The sequence below is a fragment of the Acanthochromis polyacanthus genome, chromosome 1, assembly GCF_021347895.1.
Source record: "Acanthochromis polyacanthus isolate Apoly-LR-REF ecotype Palm Island chromosome 1, KAUST_Apoly_ChrSc, whole genome shotgun sequence".
Lineage (NCBI taxonomy): Eukaryota > Metazoa > Chordata > Actinopteri > Pomacentridae > Acanthochromis > Acanthochromis polyacanthus.
Window position 1 is genome coordinate 11,075,512 of NC_067113.1, and position 23,268 is coordinate 11,098,779.

General features: G+C 41.1%; 1 protein-coding gene across 4 annotated transcripts in view; it reads left to right on the forward strand.

Annotated features, from left to right (window-relative positions):
* Positions 1 to 23,268, forward strand: part of adck1 (aarF domain containing kinase 1) — a 430,485-nt gene that overhangs the window by 32,829 nt on the left and 374,388 nt on the right. The gene's annotated exons all lie outside the window — the stretch shown is intronic.

The window sequence follows — 23,268 nt, forward strand, 5'->3', positions numbered from 1 at the left end:
TTCACCAAATTTTTACAGGATGTCCTGGCGGCCATCTCTCAATTGTCCTTCGACCTTCAAAAAATTCCTGGATCCAGACGGTGATTCGGATCACCTCCACCACCTCGATTCTTACTTGTGCTCTTCCGGACATCCTGTAAAAAATTTGGTGAACATCCGTCCATGACTTTTTGAGTTATGCTGTTAACAGACAAACAGACACAGACACACACACACAGACAGACACACACACACACACACACACACACAGACACACACACACAGACACACACACACACAGACACACACACAGACACACACACAGACACACACACACACACACACAGACACACACACACACACACACACACAATTTATTAATCAAAAAATGCTACAAACTGAAAACGGGACTGAAGTGACTGAAAGGAACTAAACAGTGGTAAACGGCAGAGCTACAAACAGATTCACACACAAGGGGAAACTAATAACTAAGGTGAAAACAAACTAAACTCCATACCAACAGCTGAGTCCAAAAAGGGGTAAATCCAAAAGGGGAGCAAAGCGAAGAAGTCGAAAAACTGATGTAATCCAGAGAAGGGAAAGCAGGAGAGCAGAGTCAGTGACGAGGTGTGTGTCCAACAATGAGCCAGCGAAGAACTGAGGGAAAGGCAGGGCTTAAATAGCAGAGGGGAGGACCAGGTGAATGGAATTTATGGTGCCATAATTGTGTCAAAAGTCACGCGCGCAAAACACGTACCCCGCACGTGCGTAGCAATGTCTCCACCCGCAAAAAACACTCTGCGCGCGCGAGGAGCCTCGTGGAGCTCTGATCTACGCGTGCAGGGAGAAGATTTTGACCCTTTGTGGGCGGATACCAGTACTCGCCACAACCTCCCTATGATTGGCTGTCTGCGACAGGAAGAACTCACCCCCCACGTGGGATGCCACTGTATACAAGAGAGGAAATGACACAGTCCACTGGAGCCCCTTTGATGCTGCTGCCGCTGTTCTGCTGTGCCCATGGACTGCAGCTCCGCCGAACATACACAGAACCGAGCCCAGATCTCCAACTGCCGGTGGGTGAGTGTCTCCACGTATTTCTGGCTCTAAACGGGAGGTCTCAGTGCTCCATTGCTGGGCTGTCAGCCTTTAGTACAGCGATTAGATGTTAGTTAGCTCCATTGCTAACGGCAGTTACCCAGGTGGACTGATCGGAATTGGCCCAGAAGCCCAGCGTGTCTACTCCGCGCGTAGATCAGAGCTCCACGAGGCTCCTCGCGCGCAGAATATTTTTTGCATGTGGAGACATTGCTATGCGCACACGGGGTACGTGTTTTGCGCACGCGAGAGAGTGTTGCGTGCGTGACTTTTGACACAATTATGGCACCATAGGAATTGAGCTGATTGCATCAGCTGAAAGTAATCAGAGGACCGGGTGCAGGAGATAGGGGGAGCCAGAGAAACAGGACAACAAAAGGAAGACTGGGGCAGAATCCTCACAGTATGTACATATCACATGCTCATGTTTGACACAAACTCCAGAAAAGCACATAGCAAAGATAAAAAAACAAAAGCAAAACACAAGTAGGGAGCAATCTTCCATTTCACACCAGTCACTGACTTGTGAAGATAAAGTCAAGTCCATGGCTGTTACTCAAATAACCCATTTTTCTACTGTACAGCAAACTGCAGTTTGTGATAGACTAATGCTGTTGTCCCTCTATTTTATAAATGTCCAAGTAATTTTTATTTGAATTTGGGTCCTCATGTGAGAACCACTTCTTAATGTAGCCACAAGGGGACACAAGCCAGTGTTTTATTGTGCCGGTCCCAAGCCCGGATAAATACAGAGGGTTGTGTCAGGAAGGGCATCCGACGTAAAACTTTGGCCAAATCAAATATGCGAATCAAATGTATGACTTCCATACCGGATCGGTCGAGGCCTGGGTTAACAACGACCACCATTGGTGCTGTCGACCTACAGGGTGCCGGTGGAAAATGGATGACTGTTCGTCGAAGGAGGGGAGGAAGGTGTGTTCATAGGAAGAGAGAGAAGAGGAACACCAAGAGTCTAGGCCTGAGAGTAGGGACTTTGAATGTTGGAACTATGACAGGAAAAGATAGAGAGCTGGTTGACATGATGTAGAGGAGGAAGGTGGACATACTGTGTGTCCAGGAGACCAGGTGGAAAGGTAGTAAAGCTAGAAGTCTAGGAGCAGGGTTCAAGTTGTTCTATCATGGTGTAAATAGGAAGAGAAATGGAGTAGGAGTTATCTTGAAGGAGGAGTTTGTTAGGAATGTCCTGGAGGTCAAAAGAGTGTCGGATCGAGTGATGAGCCTGAAGCTAGAAATCGAAGGTGTGATGTTCAATGTTGTTAGTGGGTATGCTCCACAGGTAGGATGTGAGCTGGAGGAGAAGGAGAAATTCTGGTTGGACCTTGATGAAGGTGCAGAGCATCCCTAGAAGTGAGAGAGTTGTCATTGGTGCAGACTTCAGTGGACATGTTGGTGCAGGAAACAGAGATGATGAGGAGGTCATGGGCAGGTTTGGTATCCAGGAGAGGAACGCAGAAGGACAGATGGTGGTTGACTTTCCAAAAAGGATGGAAATGGCTGTAGTGAATACTTTCTTCCAGAAGAGGCAGGAACATAGGGTGACCTATAAGAGTGGAGGTAGGAGCACACAGGTAGACTACATCCTGTGTAGACGGTGTAATCTGAAGGAGATCAGTGACTGCAAAGTAGTGGTAGGTGAGAGTGTAGCCGAAGAAGATGAAGAGAGCAGAGGACCAAATGGCGGAAGCTGAAAAAGGAAGAGTGTTGTATGACTTTCAGGAAAGAGTTGAGACAGGCAAGATTAGCAAGGATGAAGTGAGGAGGGCATTGAAGAGGATGAAGAGTGGAAAGGCACTTGGTCCTGATGATATACCTGTGGAGGTATGGAAATGTCTTGAAGAGGTAGCAGTAGAGTTTCTGATTGGGTTGTTCAACAGGCTCTTAGATAGTGAGAAGATGCCCGAGGAATGGAGAAGTGTGCTGGTGCCCATCTTTAAGAACAAGGGAGATGTGCAGAGTTGTGGCAACTACAGAGGAATAAAGCTGATGAGCCACACGATGAAGCTATGGGAAAGAGTTGTTGAAGCTAGACTAAGGGCAGAGGTGAACATCTGTGAGCAGCAGTATGGTTTCATGCCAAGAAAGAGTACAACAGATGCAATATTTGCTTTGAGGATGTTGATAGAGAAGTACAGAGAAGGTCAGAAGGAGCTGCATTGTGTCTTTGTAGATCTGGAGAAAGCTTATGACAGGGTGCCCAGAGACGAACTGTGGTTTTGTGTGAGGAAGTCTGGAGTGGCAGAGAAGTATGTTAAAGTGGTGCAGGACATGTATGAGGACTGTAAGACAGTGGTGAGGTGTGCTGTAGGTGTGACAGAGGAGTTCAAGGTGGAGGTGGGACTACATCAGGGATCAGCTCTGAGCCCCTTCTGGTTTGCTATGGTGATGGACAGGATGACAGACGAGGTTAGACAGGAGTCTCCATGGACTATGATGTTTGCAGATGACATTGTGATCTGTAGTGAGAGCAGGGAACAGGTGGAGGAGAAGCTAGAGGCGTGGAGGTTTGCCCTGGAAAGGAGAGGAATGAAAGTTAGCTGCAGCAAGACGGAGTATCTGTGTGTGAATGAGAGGGACCCAAGTGGAAGAGTGAGGTTACAGGGAGAAGAGATCAAGAAGGTGGAGGATTTTAAGTACTTAGGGTCAACAGTCCAGAGCAATGGAGAGTGTGGAAAAGAGGTGAAGAAGCGTGTACAGGCAGGCTGGAACGGCTGGAGAAAAGTGTCAGGTGTGATGTGTGATAGAAGAGTTTCAGCTAAAATGAAAGGAAAGGTTTACAAAACTGTGGTGAGACCAGCCATGTTGTTTGGTCTGGAGACAGTGGCTGTGTCCGAAATCGCATACTAACGTACTACTCATACTAAATGTGACGTCAAAATAATTATGTAGTGCGTTCACACTGGATAGTATGAATAGATTGAGTACGCGAGAAATACCCGGATGTATACTATATCCGGAAAAATTTTAAGTATGCGCGGTGACCACACTAGTCATACTCAACCGCCCCATAATGCTTTGCGAGCTATCCACCAAAATGCAAGCCTCCGCGGGATATGTGGCCGGACCGCGGCGATTTTTATTTTATTTTATGTGGTTAAGTAGTCATCCTAATCACCCCACAGATTTGAGAAATAGGCGTTTTCTGACCAACGTTTTAAATTTGTCAGAGGCCTCACAACGTGCTACTGAATGCTAGCAGCTAGTTGCAGCAGCTCGCTTTGTATACAGAACAAGTAGAAGCTACCTCGAGTAGCCTGCAGCTACAATTGAAATGATTCGCATAATCTGGCTAATAACTGCATGAGGAGTGCCAGCTTGAAATTGCCACATTAATTATGCGACTGTTTGTTAGCGTAAAATCGACCTGAAGCCGGCATTATTTATAGATATTTGATAGCCGTACTTCCGTTTTTTTGTCGTCGGAGGTTTGAAATGCATTATGGGAAACGGAGTAGTATACTACAGTGTGAACGGTTGGCATTCTAATCATACTTATAGTACGTAGTATACAGTATATACTCATTGAGACTGTAGTATGTAGTACGTTAGTATGCCATTTCGGACACAGCCGGTGTCCCTGAGGAAAAGACAGGAGGCAGAGCTGGAGGTAGCAGAAATGAAGATGCTGAGGTTCTCTTTGGGAGTGACCAGGATGGATAGGATCAGGAATGAGTACATCAGAGGGACAGCACATGTTAGAGGCTTTGGAAATAAAGTCAGAGAGGCCAGACTGAGATGGTTCGAACATGTCCAGAGGAGAGACAGTGAATATATTGGTAGAAGGATGCTGAGTTTCCCACTGCCAGGCAGGAGGCCTAGAGGAAAACCAAAGAGGAGGTTTGAATGTGGTTAAAGAGGACATGAAGGTAGTTGGTGTGAGAGAAGAGGATGCAGCAGACAGGGTTAGATGGAGGCAATTGATTCGCTGTGGCGACCCCTGAAGGGAAAAGCCGAAAGGAAAAGAAGAAGATGTGAGAACCACTTCTTGGTCTGTCTTTTCACCACCTACCAGCTGTATGTTCTTTTAATATTTACCTCTTTTTGACCATTCCTTAGATATTTACTCATAATATGGTCTTACTTTCTAGGAGTATTTGACATTTTATATGTTTTATTGGTCAATGTGCATCTCTTGCCAACTGCCTTTAAAAATGGGGAAAAAAAACCTCCCTCCAAAATATTAATAGTTTGCAGTTTGGTTTCCACAGTTCCACCTGAAAACCTACAATGATGATGGGAGTTAAATACCCTGTCAAGACTTCCAACCAAACTTCTACTGGTGCATCCATTTTGTTTTCCATTCTTCCTCAGATATATTTATACTGTACCTCCCTTCTTTAGCCATGTTGTCTGACTGTGTTTTGTGGTCTACTGCAGGCATTAGAAAGAAGTCTTTTGTTCTTTATGTTGCCTATAATCTTTAACTGTCCTTATATGTGGTATTGCATTCATTCAGTATAAAGTCTGAGTCACACCAGCTAAGATTTATATCTCACTCCAGTTTATATTCTCTTGTAATAGTTTTCCATACTTTGAGAGACTGTTTCACCCATGGGTTATCAATATATATGCAACTTTGTAGAGGAGACTTGTTCGGGACCGCTTCTTTAATCTTACTGCTGCTGGATTTCTGACCCGTGGAACCCCAATCCCACTGCAGTCTTCTAAGTTGGAGGTTATCAGCAGCAGTAGTATGTATTGGACCGGAGGGTGTTTTCTCTTCAGTGTTTTTCCATTTGGCTTTGATAGGTCGCCCCAGCATTTCTAACCATATATCACACCAAAACGTTCAACAGACCCGGTGTCCAGTAGCGAATATAATGTCAATGTCTTGTTTAGCCTCGCCAAGTCATGAAAAGTATATGAATGCTACATAGAAAACCAGAAATTAGCAGCACTGATGCCAGCTAATCACAGGGTTGACGGTTTGATCCTCACCACTAGCCCCTCCAAACAGTCTAGGAGGAAGTAAATTAATCTGTGTTCATTTCTGTTTTTGTACATTTAGCTGGCTAGTGAGTCAGCACAGCTCTGATATCTGATACGTAACATTATTACTCCACCAAGGAGGCGGAGACATGGTGGAGTTGTATGACGATCGGTGTTGGTTTGTCTGTCTGTTAGCAACATAACTCAAAAATAGACCAACAGATTTGGATGAAATTTTCAGGGAAGGTCAAATGACACAAGGACCAAGTGATTAGATTTTGGCAATGATGTGGCTTATAGTCTGGATCCACGGTTTAGTTAAAGATTTAAGTCATTTGAAATGATATGAGGAATGAACATCCTTGGCGGAATACTGCGCTCTCTGAGTGACTGCTTTCTATCATTCAGACGTTGGTCATTTTGTGTTGATGTTCCTCATGGCTTCACCCAGACGTTCCCACTGCAGGATGGAGAATGTTCATGATTCACATGAGACTAGACAGTTGCCTACATCAAGTGATAATAATGCATATTAATGCAGTAATAAACAAAAGACTAACTCTAAATACCCTGTGTATTTAACTGTAGCTTATGAGCTAACTGTGTGTTTGACGGCTCTTCTGTGGGATTCAAAGATGTGAAGTGTGACCATTAGATTCTGATCGATCTGTCTCCATGTCAGGGATAATTTATAATTAGAAGTAATTAATGAAGTTGCTGATGTTGGCTCTGGACATGCTCATGTGGATCCTGCTGCTGTCTGATGCTGTGTTTAATTTAACGGGGAGCTAAACTTCAGCTCTCTTCATGGCTGAGAAGTTTCATCTTTATGAACATCTTAGGTCAAAGTGAAAGAGAAAGATGTTTTGTTGCTATCTGTGGTGTTCTTGGACCAGTGTTAGTGGTGTAATGTTTTCCTAAATTGCTTTACACAGCTTCAGATATGTTGTTTTTGTGCTCCTGTCCTTTAACTCCACTGCATTTAGTTCAGGCTTGTGTCGTATTGAAAGTGATACAGAAATATTCCTCAGTCTGACTTAGCTTAACTCATACGTTAAAGTGAGCCGAATGAAGCTGACATGTTCTTATGCCTGTATATTAACAGAAATGATTCTGGGAGGGGCTTTAGAAATAGTTCTGGTTAGAGTTTATAGAAGTGTTTTTCCAGTTTTATATTAAAGGATAGGGAAGCATTTTATTGAACATCCATCACAGCCATGGACATGTGAATGTTTTTCACATTTAGGCGAGGAAAAACGTGATGGGGGGGGCGGCAATTTCGGCAAAATTGTAGTGAGGCGGTGGCCTATACCAGCGAGGCGGCCCGCCTCGTCGGTCATATAGGAGGGGAAACACTGCGATCGTGTAGATGCTGCTATTAAGTCAGTTTTACTTTGACCACACCGTAGCACCTGCACGCAACCCGATGACGACATATTAAAGTTTGCCGCGATTGCCTAAAAACAAACCTGTCAGAGGCGGGACATACTGTTGCATTGTCCAATCCGTGCCTCTTTCTTCCGAACGGATTTACATGGAGCGGTCCCAGATTGATATTGTGGAGTACTATCAAGTACTAGACAATTATTAATGTGGCTGTTGCCAAGTTATGGATGAATATTCATATACATGAACTATAACGACTAAAACGTTTGTTTCATTTCTATTTATCTGCTCAAAGTGCAGACTCAAAGTGACATTATAGCGATTAGATTCAACATTTATAGACTTTTTAGAAACTCAAGAACTTTCAGTGTCTTCTAAAGTGGTCTATTATGGGATGGCTCCACTGTTAGCCGGTACCGGGAGGCCGTAGCTAACGTTAGCTCTGGTGCTAACAGCAGCATGTTTTACATTGAGGTGATACCGTTGGCTTGAAGTGCTGCGAATAATGAAAACGATCATTAGGTGATCAATAATTTTAATATCTTTTTATTCAGGATCAATTATTCTCAATATTGTAGTTTAATTACCTTTTTTTCAATTGTGTCGACATAATGAAGCTTCTTCATTTTATTTGTAAAATTTTGTCCACAAACTTCTTTCATTATTGATTAATCAGGTTATTAATGTGTATGTACTATGTGTACGCTATGTGTATACTGTGTGTGTACTGTGTGTATACTGTATGTATATACTATGTTAATACTATGTGTACTGTGTATACTTATGGAGAGTTGTACTGATTCATCCTGATCCTGAGCTTTCTACGGCTTTGTGTACTCTGTGTACTGTGTGTACTATGTGTGTTCTGTGTGTACTATGTGTGTGCTATGTGTATACTACGTGTATACTGGGTGTGTATTGTGTGTATGCCGTGTGTCTACTGTGTGTGTACTCTGTGTACTGTGTGTACTGTGTGTGTACTGTGTGTACTAAGCGTGTACTGTGTGTACTAGTTGTGTACTGTGTGTACGAGAGTATTTGTATACTGTGTGTACTAAGCGTGTACTTTGTGTGTAGTAAGCATGTACTGTGTGTTCTAAGTGTGTACTAAGCGTGTACTGTGTGTGTACTAAGCGTGTACTGTGTGTGTACTAAGCGTGTACTGTGTGTGTTCTAAGCGTGTACTGTGTGTTCTAAGCGTGTACTGTGTGTTCTAAGCGTGTACTGTGTTCTAAGCGTGTGTTCTAAGCGTGTACTGTGTGTTCTAAGCATGTACTGTGTGTACTAAGCGTGTACTGTGTGTACTAAGCGTGTACTGTGTGTACTAAGCATGTACTGTGTGTGTACTAAGCGTGTACTGTGTGTACTAAGCACGTACTATGTGTGTACTAAGCGTGTACTGTGTGTACTAAGCATGTACTGTGTGTTCTAAGCGTGTACTGTGTGTACTAAGCGTGTACTGTGTGTACTGTGTGTACTAAGCGTGTACTGTGTGTACTAAGCGTGTACTGTGTGTACTAAGCGTGTACTGTGTGTTCTAAGCGTGTACTGTGTGTTCTAAGCGTGTGTTCTAAGCGTGTACTGTGTGTGTACTAAGCGTGTACTGTGTGTGTACTAAGCGTGTACTGTGTGTACTAAGCGTGTACTGTGTGTACTAAGCGTGTACTGTGTGTACTAAGCATGTACTGTGTGTGTACTAAGCGTGTACTGTGTGTACTAAGCACGTACTATGTGTGTACTAAGCGTGTACTGTGTGTACTAAGCATGTACTGTGTGTTCTAAGCGTGTACTGTGTGTACTAAGCGTGTACTGTGTGTACTGTGTGTACTAAGCGTGTACTGTGTGTACTAAGCGTGTACTGTGTGTACTAAGCGTGTACTGTGTGTTCTAAGCGTGTACTGTGTGTTCTAAGCGTGTGTTCTAAGCGTGTACTGTGTGTGTACTAAGCGTGTACTGTGTGTGTACTAAGCGTGTACTGTGTGTACTAAGCGTGTACTGTGTGTACTAAGCGTGTACTGTGTGTACTAAGCGTGTACTGTGTGTACTAAGCGTGTACTGTGTGTACTAAGCATGTACTGTGTGTGTACTAAGCGTGTACTGTGTGTACTAAGCACGTACTATGTGTGTACTAAGCGTGTACTGTGTGTGTACTAAGCGTGTACTGTGTGTGTACTAAGCGTGTACTGTGTGTGTACTAAGCGTGTACTGTGTGTACTAAGTGTGTACTGTGTGTACTAAGCATGTACTATGTGTACTAAGCGTGTACTGTGTGTACTAAGCGTGTACTGTGTGTGTACTAAGCGTGTACTGTGTGTACTAAGCGTGTACTGTGTACTAAGCATGTACTGTGTGTACTAAGCGTGTAGTGTGTGTACTAAGCGTGTACTGTGTGTACTAAGCGTGTACTGTGTGTGTACTAAGCGTGTACTGTGTGTACTAAGCATGTACTGTGTGTGTACTAAGCGTGTAGTGTGTGTACTAAGCGTGTACTGTGTGTACTAAGCGTGTACTGTGTGTGTACTAAGCGTGTTCTGTGTGTGTACTAAGCGTGTACTATGTGTGTACTAAGCGTGTACTGTGTGTACCAAGCGTGTACTGTGTGTGTACTAAGCGTGTACTGTGTGTACTAAGCACGTACTATGTGTGTACTAAGCATGTACTGTGTGTACTAAGCGTGTACTGTGTGTACTAAGCACGTACTATGTGTGTACTAAGCACGTACTGTGTGTGTACTAAGCGTGTACTGTGTGTGTACTAAGCGTGTACTGTGTGTGTACTAAGCGTGTACTGTGTGTTCTAAGCGTGTACTGTGTGTACTAAGCGTGTACTGTGTGTACTAAGCGTGTACTGTGTGTACTAAGCGTGTACTGTGTGTACTAAGCGTGTACTGTGTGTGTACGAAGCGTGTACTGTGTGTACTAAGCGTGTACTGTGTGTGTACTAAGCGTGTAGTGTGTGTACTAAGCGTGTATTGTGTGTGTACTAAGCGTGTACTGTGTGTACTAAGCGTGTACTGTGTGTGTACTAAGCGTGTAGTGTGTGTACTAAGCGTGTACTGTGTGTACTAAGCGTGTACTGTGTGTGTACTAAGCGTGTAGTGTGTGTACTAAGCGTGTACTGTGTGTGATCCTGAGCGTTCTCCAGCTCAGAGTGTTTCCAGCCTTCTTGTGCCACTTAGACACAATTACTGAAGCATGACGTTAAAATGCAGAGCATGAAATTAACTGTGGCTCTGCTGAAACATCGTCCCCCTCCATCTCTCTTCTCCTGGCCTTTCTTCATATTTTACCCTCATTTGACACCGAGCCCCACATTTGTTCTTCTAATATCACAGGAAACGGCACCATCACAGAGAGAGCTCCGTTTACTCGGCTGTGTGAGATAACAAATAGCTTATATTTCCCACCTTGTTGTGCTGCTGTTGGGCTGTGTTAAAATAAATGACATTTTTAATACGCGCAGCACCGGGGCCTGAACTGAGCCTCAGTCTATTTAGATACCATACATTTTCTGTGGTTGTATTAAATGCTGGAGGATTCATTGTGAGCGGCGCTGCTAACTCCTCAGGCTTGGCTGCTATAATACTCGTAGACAAGGCCTATTGACTACACAGGCTTAAATCGAAGCACAAACACACACATCCACGCACAGTTCCCCCTCTCCCCTGTGACAGGCGGCTAGATGAGCCTCAGTGAACTGAGTAACGAGCTAATCATGAGCATCCCGGTAATAAATAGGCCTTGTTCATAGTCCACTAATCCCAGTCATTTAGCCCTGGTGTGGCAGCAGAAATCAATTACTGCAGCTGGGCTCCCAGTATCGGACCTTCTCTGCTCTCTGCTGTCCAGCTCTGCAACACTTCACACCTCTGACTATCATTCCACAGGAAGACTTCACTAATTATGTGTTGTATGTATGTGTAAAACCAGTTATCTAAAGAAGTCAGAGCATCATTAACACACCAGCTCAAAGTGTCAATGTAGTTTTACCAAACAGCGTAAATACGTAATAATGGCTGAAAAAACTGTTCTGAAGTGTCTTCTGTGGCGGTCAAGGATGAGGAAATATTATACTGTGGTGTCATCTGGGTTATGAAAGACAAGTGAAAATGGTTTATTTTCAGCAAATGTTTAAATGAGACGTAGAATAAAGTGATTTTAATTAAATATCCTGGATTTAAGGTTATAGTTGGTTAATTTTTCTGATCAAAGGTGAGTTAAATGAGCTTCACAAGGTTCAAAATACAGAATTAAGCTTGTTTTTATCTGTACATTTTCTGACTGTTAAATTCTGGATTTTTTAAACATGACAAACCTGCTTTGTGGATTTTTAGATTCGGAGGTTTAACAGTTTTTTGTTTTTTTTTTTCAAGTCAGGAGCCATCACTAACATTAAAAGCAATTCCATGTGCTTCTGTTCATAACACCCCGTATGTATATGCATATATAATTAGTCCTTCATGCACATGAACAAGAAAAATCAGACAATTCAGAGGAAGTGTGACAACAGAAATACTGTTACATCCAAACAACATGAACCCTCTTGCAAAATCCCCCCCGAATACATAAATGAATGAATTAATAAAAAATTTAAAAAAAACACAAAAAAATGTATTTAGTGTGAGTTTATCTGAAGCTCATGTAGCCTCAGCCATCCAAACGAGGTATATCAAGAGTTAATAATTTACGACCAAAATCTGTTTTGATCCTTAAATGCAGGACAATACTCAATGTAAACAGGAGGAATAATTACAGTTAGGCTGTATTTACTACCACTTTATAATAATAAGTAGTAATCAGTCATTTCAGTCACGCTAAATGTCTACTTATAAATGAGTTTTCTGATGTAAAACAGCTGATTTTGTCCAAAAGTACTGCTCATCTGTGATGCTGTAAAAATATTAGATTATAGATGTATCAGCCGTTTCCAGCGACAATAGTTATTTACCACATTAACAATGTCTACACCGGATTTATCATTCATTTAATGCTATCTTCATTGAAAAAATGCTTTTCTTTCATAAATAAGGAAATTTCTAAGTGACCCCAAACTTCTGAACGGTAGTGTATGACTTAAAGAATAATACAGAAACTGTTTAATTGTGTGTCTGTAAAGATATTCTATGAGCAGTGTGGCTGAGGTCACTCAGCGTCCATCCGTCCGTCTTCTCTGAGGATCTGTACTGGATTGATTTAACCATTGTGTGTAATCTTGTGGCTTCACCGTACAACACTTGCACGCAATCAGAGAGCACAAAAGGAGGGGAGGAGTTATTCCTAGAAAACAATTTGCCATCTGTGCTTAATGGCATCTAAAGGCTGTCCACCGATCGGCTCTCCAGGGAACTGGCCCCGGGGCCCCTGCTTTAATTACATGTGGAAAGAGAGACAGTGGTAGAGAAACAAAAAGAAGAAATGAGCAGTCCTCATCCAGCCACGTCATCTGTCCAAACTGAGTAGATTCTTCTGTGCTGAAGCTTCTGAGAATCCACCAAGTAGTTAAAAAGACGCTTCATCACGTTGTATCCGTGACAACAGACAGAAGCTTTCTACAGTCTGAGTCTACATGGCTGCTCAGAGGTTAACCCACTCCAGATGTTGTTTTAGATTATTGTTTTTTATTTTATTTACTATATTATTCTATCAATAGTTAACACCATAGTTTAGATATTCAAATGGTCCTGTAGCAAATTGTGCAATAGGCAGCAGCATAATATTTTAAGGTGAGAAAACTCAAGTGCATCAACATAGCAGCAAGTTTTCTGTTTTAGATGTTTAGTCAAACATCTATTACTAGTTCCTTTGTGCAGGGTTGTAAGTTGTAGTAATATCAAATGTAATGTATTCCATGCGTAGCCTCCCAAGATCCGAACTTTGATTTTGGCTGCATTTTATGTTCTTCTAGTTATTTGGGAAAAGGAGTAAACAATAAATACAGTAATCAGACAATATATAATATTAGATTATTGCATTTATTATGTTTTATCATATTTACATTATATTTATATTGTTATTATTATTGTTGTTAATATTTCTCTGCCATAGAACGCAGTGGAGTTATGTGATAATTGGCGTCTGTCTGTCTGTCAGCAACATTACTCAAAAACAGAATAATGGATTTGGATGAAATTTTCAGGGAAGGTCAGAAATGACTCAAGGACCAAGTGATCAGATTCTGGCAGTGATGCAGCTTATAGTCTGGATCCATGAATTTGTTAAAGATTTCTGTATCATTGCCAGATAGCGGCACGGTGTCACTGTAACCATGACAACAAGGGAACACTACATCAGCTGATTGTGATCCTACTACAAATCCACCACTGAGGACTTATCAGGACTTATCCATCAGAAATGATCCAAGGAACAACTGATTAAATTGTGGGGGTGTTTCTGAATCCCATCAATTCCCGCCGCCCGCTACATATTTAGGTCATGAGGTTCGGTATCCGTGCATAACGTACACATGCAGAACACATGCCTGTGCTCAGTGCAAGGTCATTTAGTTTGTGGGTTCATCTATATTAGATAATGTGGTTTCTGATCATGAATAACTAATAAACAAATGCTGCATTCTGATATATGGGGGAATGAGCAGCCTTGGAGGAGTACTGAGCTCTCTGAGTACTTTTCTATTTATTATTATTTTTTATTATTATTATTATTATTATTGTTATTTATCCTCTTTTTGGGGGCTGCACAGTGGAGTAGTGGTTAGCACTTTTGCCTTGCAGCAAGAAGATCCCCAGTTCAAATCCTGGCCTGGGCCTGGGATCTTTCAGCATGGAGTTTGCATGTTCTCCCTGTGCATGCGCGGGTTTTCTCCGGGTACTCCGGCTTCCTCCCACAGTCCAAAAATATGCTGAAGTTAATTGGTTACTCTAAATTGCCCGTAGGTGTGAATGTGAGTGTGATTGTTTGTCTGTATATGTAGCCCTGCGACAGACTGGTGACCTGTCCAGGGTGTCCCCTGCCTTCACCCGAGTCAGCTGAGATAGACTCCAGCACCCCCCGCGACCCTAGTGAGGATAAAGTGGTGTATAGAGAATGGATGGATGCTTCTTTTGAATTAAATTTTTCAGTGTGTTTTCAGTTCCTCAAGTGTTTCAGTTTTGTATGTCCACATACATGGATTCCAGGTAAACAACTGCTCTGTGGAAATTTAAAGATTAAATGTCGATCCATCCCCCAGCTGCTGTTATCGTCCTGTATGTGTGTCGACTTTGTCAAACAATTTCAGTCACAAACTATAGACTGACAGCCAGAAAGTTACAGTAACTGCTGCTTAACAGCTACATAATATTCTCTATATTCACTCATTTCAAAGGTTGATAAAGCCGATCACACAACTGTGGTCATTTACTAGTATTTATGCTGTTTTTTGAAATGATTTCAGGATTATAAAACAATAATTTGATGACTAAAGAGGTTTGGTGGTTGATGCTCATCATAGTCTGTTCTGTTGCCTTCTCCAGTATTTGCTTTGAGAGCATTTACTATCCACAGGTGTTTGCGTTTTCTTTTCTTCACAGCAGGCATTTTGATTTGCACAGGTTGAAATAATGAAGGCTCAGTTCCATTAAGTGTTCCGGTGAACTAGTAAACCAGTAAACCAGCTGCAGAAAAGCAGGACGTCCTCGAAGTGTAATTAATACTTTTCTCACTGTTACATATCAAAATGTCTGCTGTGTCTAGTTAAAGTGTCTTTTGTTATTTAACTGAGTATTTTACACATCTACAAGAAATAATCTCCTCATCATGTCCAACACTGAAAGTAAACTCAGAAATTATCCATAAAATATCAGCGCTGTTAGGAATGAGTTGGGGAAACGATCTGTACATCAGAGAATGAACTGCTTCAGGTGTAGGAAGACAGGAACATGTAAATTACATCCTCAACTCAGCATGCAGGAGCTGGAGAGTTCTAGGAGGCCACAGACGTCCCACTACGTTGTGTCTTTATGTGTGAGCACAGAATAAAAGCTGGATGAATCCATTTAGCCCTCAAACCATGTCCCCAACCTTCCCTACAGGTAGAGATGTGTTCCTGGAATTTTACTGAATAAAACACTGAGGGAGGACTGAAATGACACCGGTTCTCCTCAGTGTGTTCCGTGCTGATTTGGTCGTTCACTGAACATTAAAATCTCATGTGAAGTGTTCCGTACATTTTCACTGATGTGACTTTGCAGCCCCAGAAACGTTATTCTGAGTTTACTGCAGCTCTGAGCACTGTTTGAGTTTCTGTGGCAGAGACGCAAGAAGCGCTTCACTTCTGTAGTGTTGTTTTGTGATTAGAAATCAGCCTTCCTGACATGACGGAGCCCAGATTTTTGCAGACTTGTGTTCGTATTATGAACGTGATGATGGAAGCCTTTTGACAGGCAGTGAGTCAGACTCTGGAGCAGCTGTTCATCAGAAATGAGTCAGACTTCTCATGGTAACCGTTCAGTATTAGAGGATCTGAAGCTGTGAAGTTGCAGCATCTGTTCCTCTACTCGATGTGCTTTGGCCTCTTTTAGTAGAACAACAATTATTTTTGCAGTACTGATACTTGCTGAACTTACTTGATACCGAATTCACAAAATCTACAACAAAGAAAATCCAGAAATCTATTTTTGTATACCACCTTACCAATGTGGAAATGTTCCTCTGTACCCCTATGGAGATATTCCATGACAAAATCAGCCGTTTCCAGCTAGAATAGTCATTTATCACATTGACAGTGTGTACACTGGATTTATCATTCATTTCATGTGATCTGCATTGAAAAAAATTGCTTTTTCCCCCCCAAAGTAAGGATATTTCTAAGCGTCCCTAAACCTTTGAACTGTAGTGTGTCTGCGGTTCTTCTGTCTTTTCCTTAATCTTTCTCCGTGAAGTTCTTTTTATTTTTCACTAATGTCGATATTATTAAAGCAGTATTAGTTGAAGTTTTCCAGAGACTGTTTTGGGGTAATCTGTTCCTGCCTCCTCACTTAGCCGCTAGCCTTTAGCGTAGCTCATACCACTGTGAAAGTAGATGATTAATGGTGATGGCCGTGCTTCTTGTTTAGTTTTTGTGGGTTGTGTTGCTGCTAGAAAGACGAGTCTGTCAGGTAAAACAAACTGATAAAGTTAATGTAACTTTACAGAGATGTTACGGTGCTCCAGACAGAGTTAGCGACAGACTAAGAGGAGAAGGACATTTCTAAGTTACCCCAAACTTTGAACGGTAGTTTAAACGTTATTAACCCCCTGAACTCCAAGCAGGTTCAGTGTTTTTTTGCTCCTTCACTCTCGGCTCATTTGCCACTCTAATGTAGATCCCTGCTAGCCTAGCCGCGCTAGACCCATGCTCTGAAGATGCAAGGGTCTAGGCATGCTCGACAGGGAGGGAGGCGGGCTAAAAGGTTGTCTATCAAATCACTCTGCAGCAATTGGGTAGGTATACAACCAATCAGCGCAACGAATAGGCTCCTAGAGCGCCGGAAATCAGAGGATGCGGGAGTTCGGTGAAGCCTTATTTATACAGTCAGTGGGTGAAGCTCAAGTATATTACAGACATGTTACCAGAAAGATTATTCAGTCGGTGCTAATGGAGCTCAACGACTGTTGTTGTTTTTGTTGTCGACCCTGGCAGAGAATTAAATTCGTTGCCGTAGGTTGTCTAGCACGGCTAGGTTAGTTGTTTCCAGTTGTTTCTGTCAGAATCGTCGCGCCTCTGTCGTCACTTAGTTACGCCTGCCTTCTGACTCTACACTTCATGGTGCCTTATGGAGGGTAACTAGACCCACCCTGGCAGAGAATTAAATTTGTTGCCGTGGGTTGTCTAGCGCAGCTAGGCTAGATCCCTGCCCTCCGATGGAAACATCTGTGACATTTTTACAACCTCTGCAATTAGTGTTATTCACACGACTCTGAGCATGAACTCCAGCAGATGTTTCACCGTGCTGAATGTGTCTTCCAACATCTTGCTCCTCTGTATGCTGTTTTTCAACCATGCTGAAGGTAGATTTACTTCCTCTAAACCTGTCCTGTCATCTCCACTCTGCTCCGTATGAACACAGCCTGGAAAGTCTCAGGTGTATAATCACGACTGTCACACCTGACGGTCACAGTCAGGTCACTCACAGCTTCTCAGCTGGTCTGAGGACTGCAGCATTTTAAGTTTCTTTTTTTTTTCTTTTTTTCTTTTTACAATTGTTTTTACATTTTCTAGCTCCTAAAATCAGAGTTGTTAGCTCACACAGTGTTGTCTGAACTGGGATTTCTGTTTCAGTGAAGGAAAGCATTTTTAATTTGGTCTTTTTACTGGAAAAACATCCAACATACAAACCAGATCAGAACACATGGGACGCTTTCTGTCCCAAAAAACATTCAGCCAGGAGGACACTGCCATTTCATTTTTTGGATTTTGGATTAAATTTTGTTTTGGAAAATTTGTTTTGAACATTGTATCACAAAAAAGAGAAAACAACAACAAATAACAAATAACTTAACAAATAACAAAAAACTGATCTAATCCCGCCCCATCTCCTCCTTCCTGCTTCTTCAAAATACTACTATTTATACTAATATTATTATACAATAATAACAATATTATTAGTGAACATGATTTATAATAAATGTGCACCAGTATGTCCATCGACATTTATAGAAACGGACCCAACAAAAGCAAAACAACAAAGAAGATCCAACTAATAATATGCATAAATAAACATAGACAACAGAGCATTAAATGAATAAATAACTAATAACAGTAACCTGTGCAAACATTCTCTTTATATTGTGTTGTTTGGACGTTCTTTTATCTCTTCACCCAAACTGTTCCAGAGTTTTACCCACAGAATGAAATGCAGATTCTTTTTTATTTGTACCACTTTAGTTCATTTTAAACTTGTATTTTCCTCACAGTTAATGTCCCCCTTCTCCATCCGGAAACAATTTCTGGATATTTTGTGACAAAACGTTATTTCTAGCATTTGTGTGGTTGATAATTCCACTGTAGCTGTGAATTCTTATAATTTTGACTATGAAAAGTGAGTTTGATCCCGATAGCAGATATTGTGAATAAACGGTTTTGGCCTTCTTAGAAGAGTATTGAACTCCTGTAATTGTTGCCCCAGATCTCTATACAGTAATTGGAATATGGTATAGGATGTGTAGTGCTTTAAAACTGAATGACTTCTTCATCAGTCTCATAAATACTGCAGACTGTCTGTATTCCTTCAGTCAGAGACGTCATTAAGATGTCTGGATGGATAGATAGATGGCAGCAGCAGTTTACATTTAATAAAACGCACTTTAACTTCCACTGAGCTGCCATGAACATGCTAAGAAATAACGCTGTTTTAAAACAAATACCTACACATGAACGTTAAAGCTACTGTAGTAGAATTAAAAAGTAGAATGGAATATGAATTTGAAGGAAATAGAATTAAAGTTGAATATGTAAAGACCCTCAGACGATAAATATCATTAAACAGCATTACTGCAGCAGCACAGCTGTCTTTCTGTAGAATATATAATAATTATATATTCTATTTTTAGATGTTCTACGGGCTAAAGGCTGGACACACCGGTAAAAATACATATTTTCAAGAAATGAAATGTATTCATTATATAATTTGTTTTTAATATATTGAATTTCATATATATGTTTGATAATTATTCAAATATATATGTAATAATATAATAGTCATATTTAATCTGTGGAGGCAGAAAAAAGGATAGCTAATGAGATTTCCTCAGTGTCCAGACTTCAGGGATTCCCTGTAGACAGCAGATCTTCCAGCTGAAGACATTCTTCTTTTATTTTAATGAAACTTTCTTTTCACACAGATAAACTGAAACTGACTTCACCCATTTCCATCCATTGTTAACTGCAGCACAACTTCTGAATTTTTGAGCAGCACCTTCACCTCAGACCATATATTAAACAGAAACACGTTTTCAAATCCGGTCTGAAAATAGTGTCTCCTTTTTTATTTATTTCATCACAAAACCGTTCTGAATCAGGAGAAACCACTGCCATTTAAAAGTTTAGCCGTTTTAATGCTGCTGTATTTTCGCAACAGTTCAAGGTTCCTGCTTTTCTTCCTTCCTTCTTATTCCTCCCTGCTTTGCTTTTTCTCTCTCTCTCCTGTCCTGCTTCCTCATTGGCTCAGCCGTCCATCCATTACTCACCACCCTCCAAGGTGTACACACACACACACACACACACACACACACCTACACACACACCTAGCCAGTGTGTAGAAAGCCTGAGGCATCGTGCATCTCTGTTGAACCACACATTAACCCATGTGTCTAGCTCACCAGCGGCCTGCTCGCTCGCTGCTCGCTGCTTGCTCTGGGCATGCGTGGGGTTGGTGGGCGGTGGCAAGCATCAGCCTATCCCAGAGCAGCGTTCCCCTCAGGCTGTCAGGAGCAGCATCGCCATGGTGATGTCATCCTCAAGCTGTGAGCCCGCCTCCATCCGACAAAGCATCCTGATTACTGGAGGAGAGGGAGGCAGAGGAGCCTCGATCGATGGATGGTTAGACCCACTGATGCCACGTTTCATCCTGATCAGCATTCAAACATGTCGTCCTGAAAAGGCCTCTGGTTTGGATCAGACTGGGCATGAGCAGAATGTCACCACAGCATAATAATCACAGCAGTCATAAAAACAGTCATTTTGATTATTAGCAGCACTTTATAACACATTTAGGTTTGCATTTTTCTTTTAGTCTCAGCAGGACAGCGGTACAGGAGAACATGGAGATTCCATGCAGAAAGATCTCAGGAAGGTCAGGACATGAACCGAACGGCCGTGACATAAACACATTTCAATGATGTTTTCTGTTGGATTTATTCATTTTCACTGCAAATATCCAAGGTGGGCCAACAGTAGGCTCACAGCTGTTTCTCTGTTTGTGTCGCATTTTAGATCTAATTTATCCTAACCAGAATTCCATATCCCGATTTCACATTTTGGAAATGGTGTGAAGCTATTTTTGACAATTTTGGTTTAGATTTTAGTTTTTTTAATTTATTTTTGATTTGTGGACGACTAAAAATCATTATCAACGTGAAAAAAGAAACACATCATTTGAGTCTCAGCTTGTAGAAAACACTGAATACAACAGAACAGGAGGAAACACAATACTGTTTTCTGTAATCATCTGTTTTAAGATGATGATTAGGTGCAGAAGTTTTAAGGTTTACACTTTTAGTAACAATAGGAACAAACAGGTGTAATGGTTTTGAATTCTGTTCTCTAAGTGGCTTGTAGACCTCAGGCTGAAGGCCTTTTCCATGCAGCTTTCTCCTCACCGCTGCTATCCGTGTGAACCTCCAAGCAGCAACCTAGAGCCTGAAAATGTTGAGTTTTTAAGAAGATTTGTGCCATAAAGAAACCCGACTTGGTTCTTTTGGTGACTATCTTATCAGGATCATCTTGGGCACAGCAGGTTGTTCTGGTTATGTGAGATTATTTCAGATTCATTTCATACAACTAAACAAATACACTAAATACACACACAGTTACATAAAAACAACTGTTGAATATTTCCTTAAAAGGGCAGCAAACATACACCACCGTTCAGAAGATTAGGGTCACTTAGAAATGTCCTTATTTTTTAAAGAAAAGCAGTTTTTTCACCGTAGACCACATGAAATGAATGATAAATCCAGTGTAGACATTGTTAATGTGGTAAATGACTATTGTAGCTGGAAACGGCTGATTTTTAATGGAATATCTCCATAGGGGTACAGAGGAACATTTCCAGCAACCATCACTCCTGTGTTCTAATGCTACATTGTGTTAGCTAATGGTGTTGAAAGGCTCATTGATGATTAGAAAACCCTTGTACAGTTATGTTAGCACATGAATAAAAGTGGAAGTTTCCATGGAAAATGTGGAATTGTCTGGATGAGCCCAAACTTTTGAACGGTGCTGTACATCTCGATTGTGTGCTATTATTGTAGATATGTATGTGGAATACTGCAGCAGAGCTTTTTACTGCTCTATGAAGGCGTAAGCTGCATTTTTTATGTGATCTAGTGGAGCTAATTTTAGTTTGTTGGTTGAAATGTGCAAAAGTTGCAAGATGTAATGAGCTGATTATATGTTTAAAATAAACAATCTTGAATAAATATCGAGGCATACAAATCTAATAATTGTGCACAAATGTAGATGAGTAATGGGAGTATGTAAAATGTTTACTGCTGCTTCTAACAGTCTTCTATAAAATGTGCCTTGGATTGTTAACTAATTAATAACGGGATATACAGGGCGGGCTAAAAGTGGGCCTACCGTTGCTTCACTGTTCGTTCACGTTTTAGATGTAATTTATCCAAACCAGTATTCAGCAGAGAATGGTTGTGTTTTACATCATAATCAATATGATTATGGTTGGTTTTAATTATAGTTTTATTTGAACTATTAATCCACTAATGTGAGTCCCATATCAGATCTAAATCAACGTTTTCAATTTCACATTTTTCTAAAATATATTAAAAGAAATAAATACATTTTGCATTAAATAATCATCAGATCTAAGACTGTATTAACATTTTGAAAATTCTACTATTTTAAGATAACAGTTATGATTCTGACAGATAGGGGTTTTTGCTTGGTCTGTTTTGGTTATTTTGAATCTCCTTAATTCAGATTAGATTTATTTTTTTATTTCATTCAACGTGAGACTAAATCTCAGTAGTAGCTGAGCAGTGTGTTAATTTTATTAGTCGTTGTTTGAATACCAAGGTTTCGACTTAAATACAATCATTTATTGCTTTGATTTACATAAAATAGTCTTCACTTTGTCAGCAGATAGAAGATGAAGAGTGTGTAAATAAATGTGCAATTTTTGTGCTATAAAACCATTCATGGGTCTGCAGAGGTCCTCCTGGAGTGTCTCTGAGCTGAAAGGCTCATCTGGTAATCTCTGGTGGCTTGTTTCTGTCATTGCTTTGTCATCATCGCCCAGATGACACTCATGTCAAACGGTCCTGTGGGAGTGTGTGTGTGTGTGTGTGTGTGTGTGTGTGTGTGTGTGTGTGTGTGTGTGTGTGTGTGTGTGTGTGTGTGTGTGTGTGTGTGTGTGTGTGTGTGTGTGTGTGTGTGTTTGTTTGCGCGCACCGGGGGGTTACAGAGGTTAAGGGGAGCTAATTTCACGCCTTTTTATTTGCACTGGTCTCAGGAGAGGAACTCTCTATAAGCATTATCACTTCCAGCTGGTTCAAATGGGACAGACGGGACGGGACCACCACACACACACACACACACACACACACACACGCTCTCAAACATCTCAGACACCTTCTCGGCCCCTTAATGAAAATAGTCTCATTTGATTGTCTGCCTGCTAATTTTCATTGAGATCTTCTATATCCATTGGATTGTTCTACATTTTATTCATGCCAGCTTTTTAAGAATTATTTTCATCATAACATTAATGATTTTGTTCTCCTTTTAATTTAGTTGTTTCTCCTCTATTTTTGATTTGTTTCACTGGTCCATTTATTGTTTTTGTGCTGCTCAGACTGAGACATTTTAGACATTTTAGTGTTTTTTTCTGCTCAGCTTTGTTGTTTGTCCTTTTCCGGTTTCAACACAAAGTTTCTGTGTTTCCGTCTGTGGATAAAATAGAATAAAATACAGGATAAAAACGGGAGTTTTAACTAAACAAGCATGAAGACGGGCTAGACTGATGCCAGGAGTTTACAGGAGTTAAAAATGATCTTTTTACTTATTTAATTGGTAACTAACTATGAATTACTGATTGGTTTCTGTTTTCTTTAGTATGACTGTATGTGCATGTGCAATATATTTATATTGCATATCAAATGGTCAGTCAATAATTTATGGAAAATTTGTTCCTTGTCACTCCTT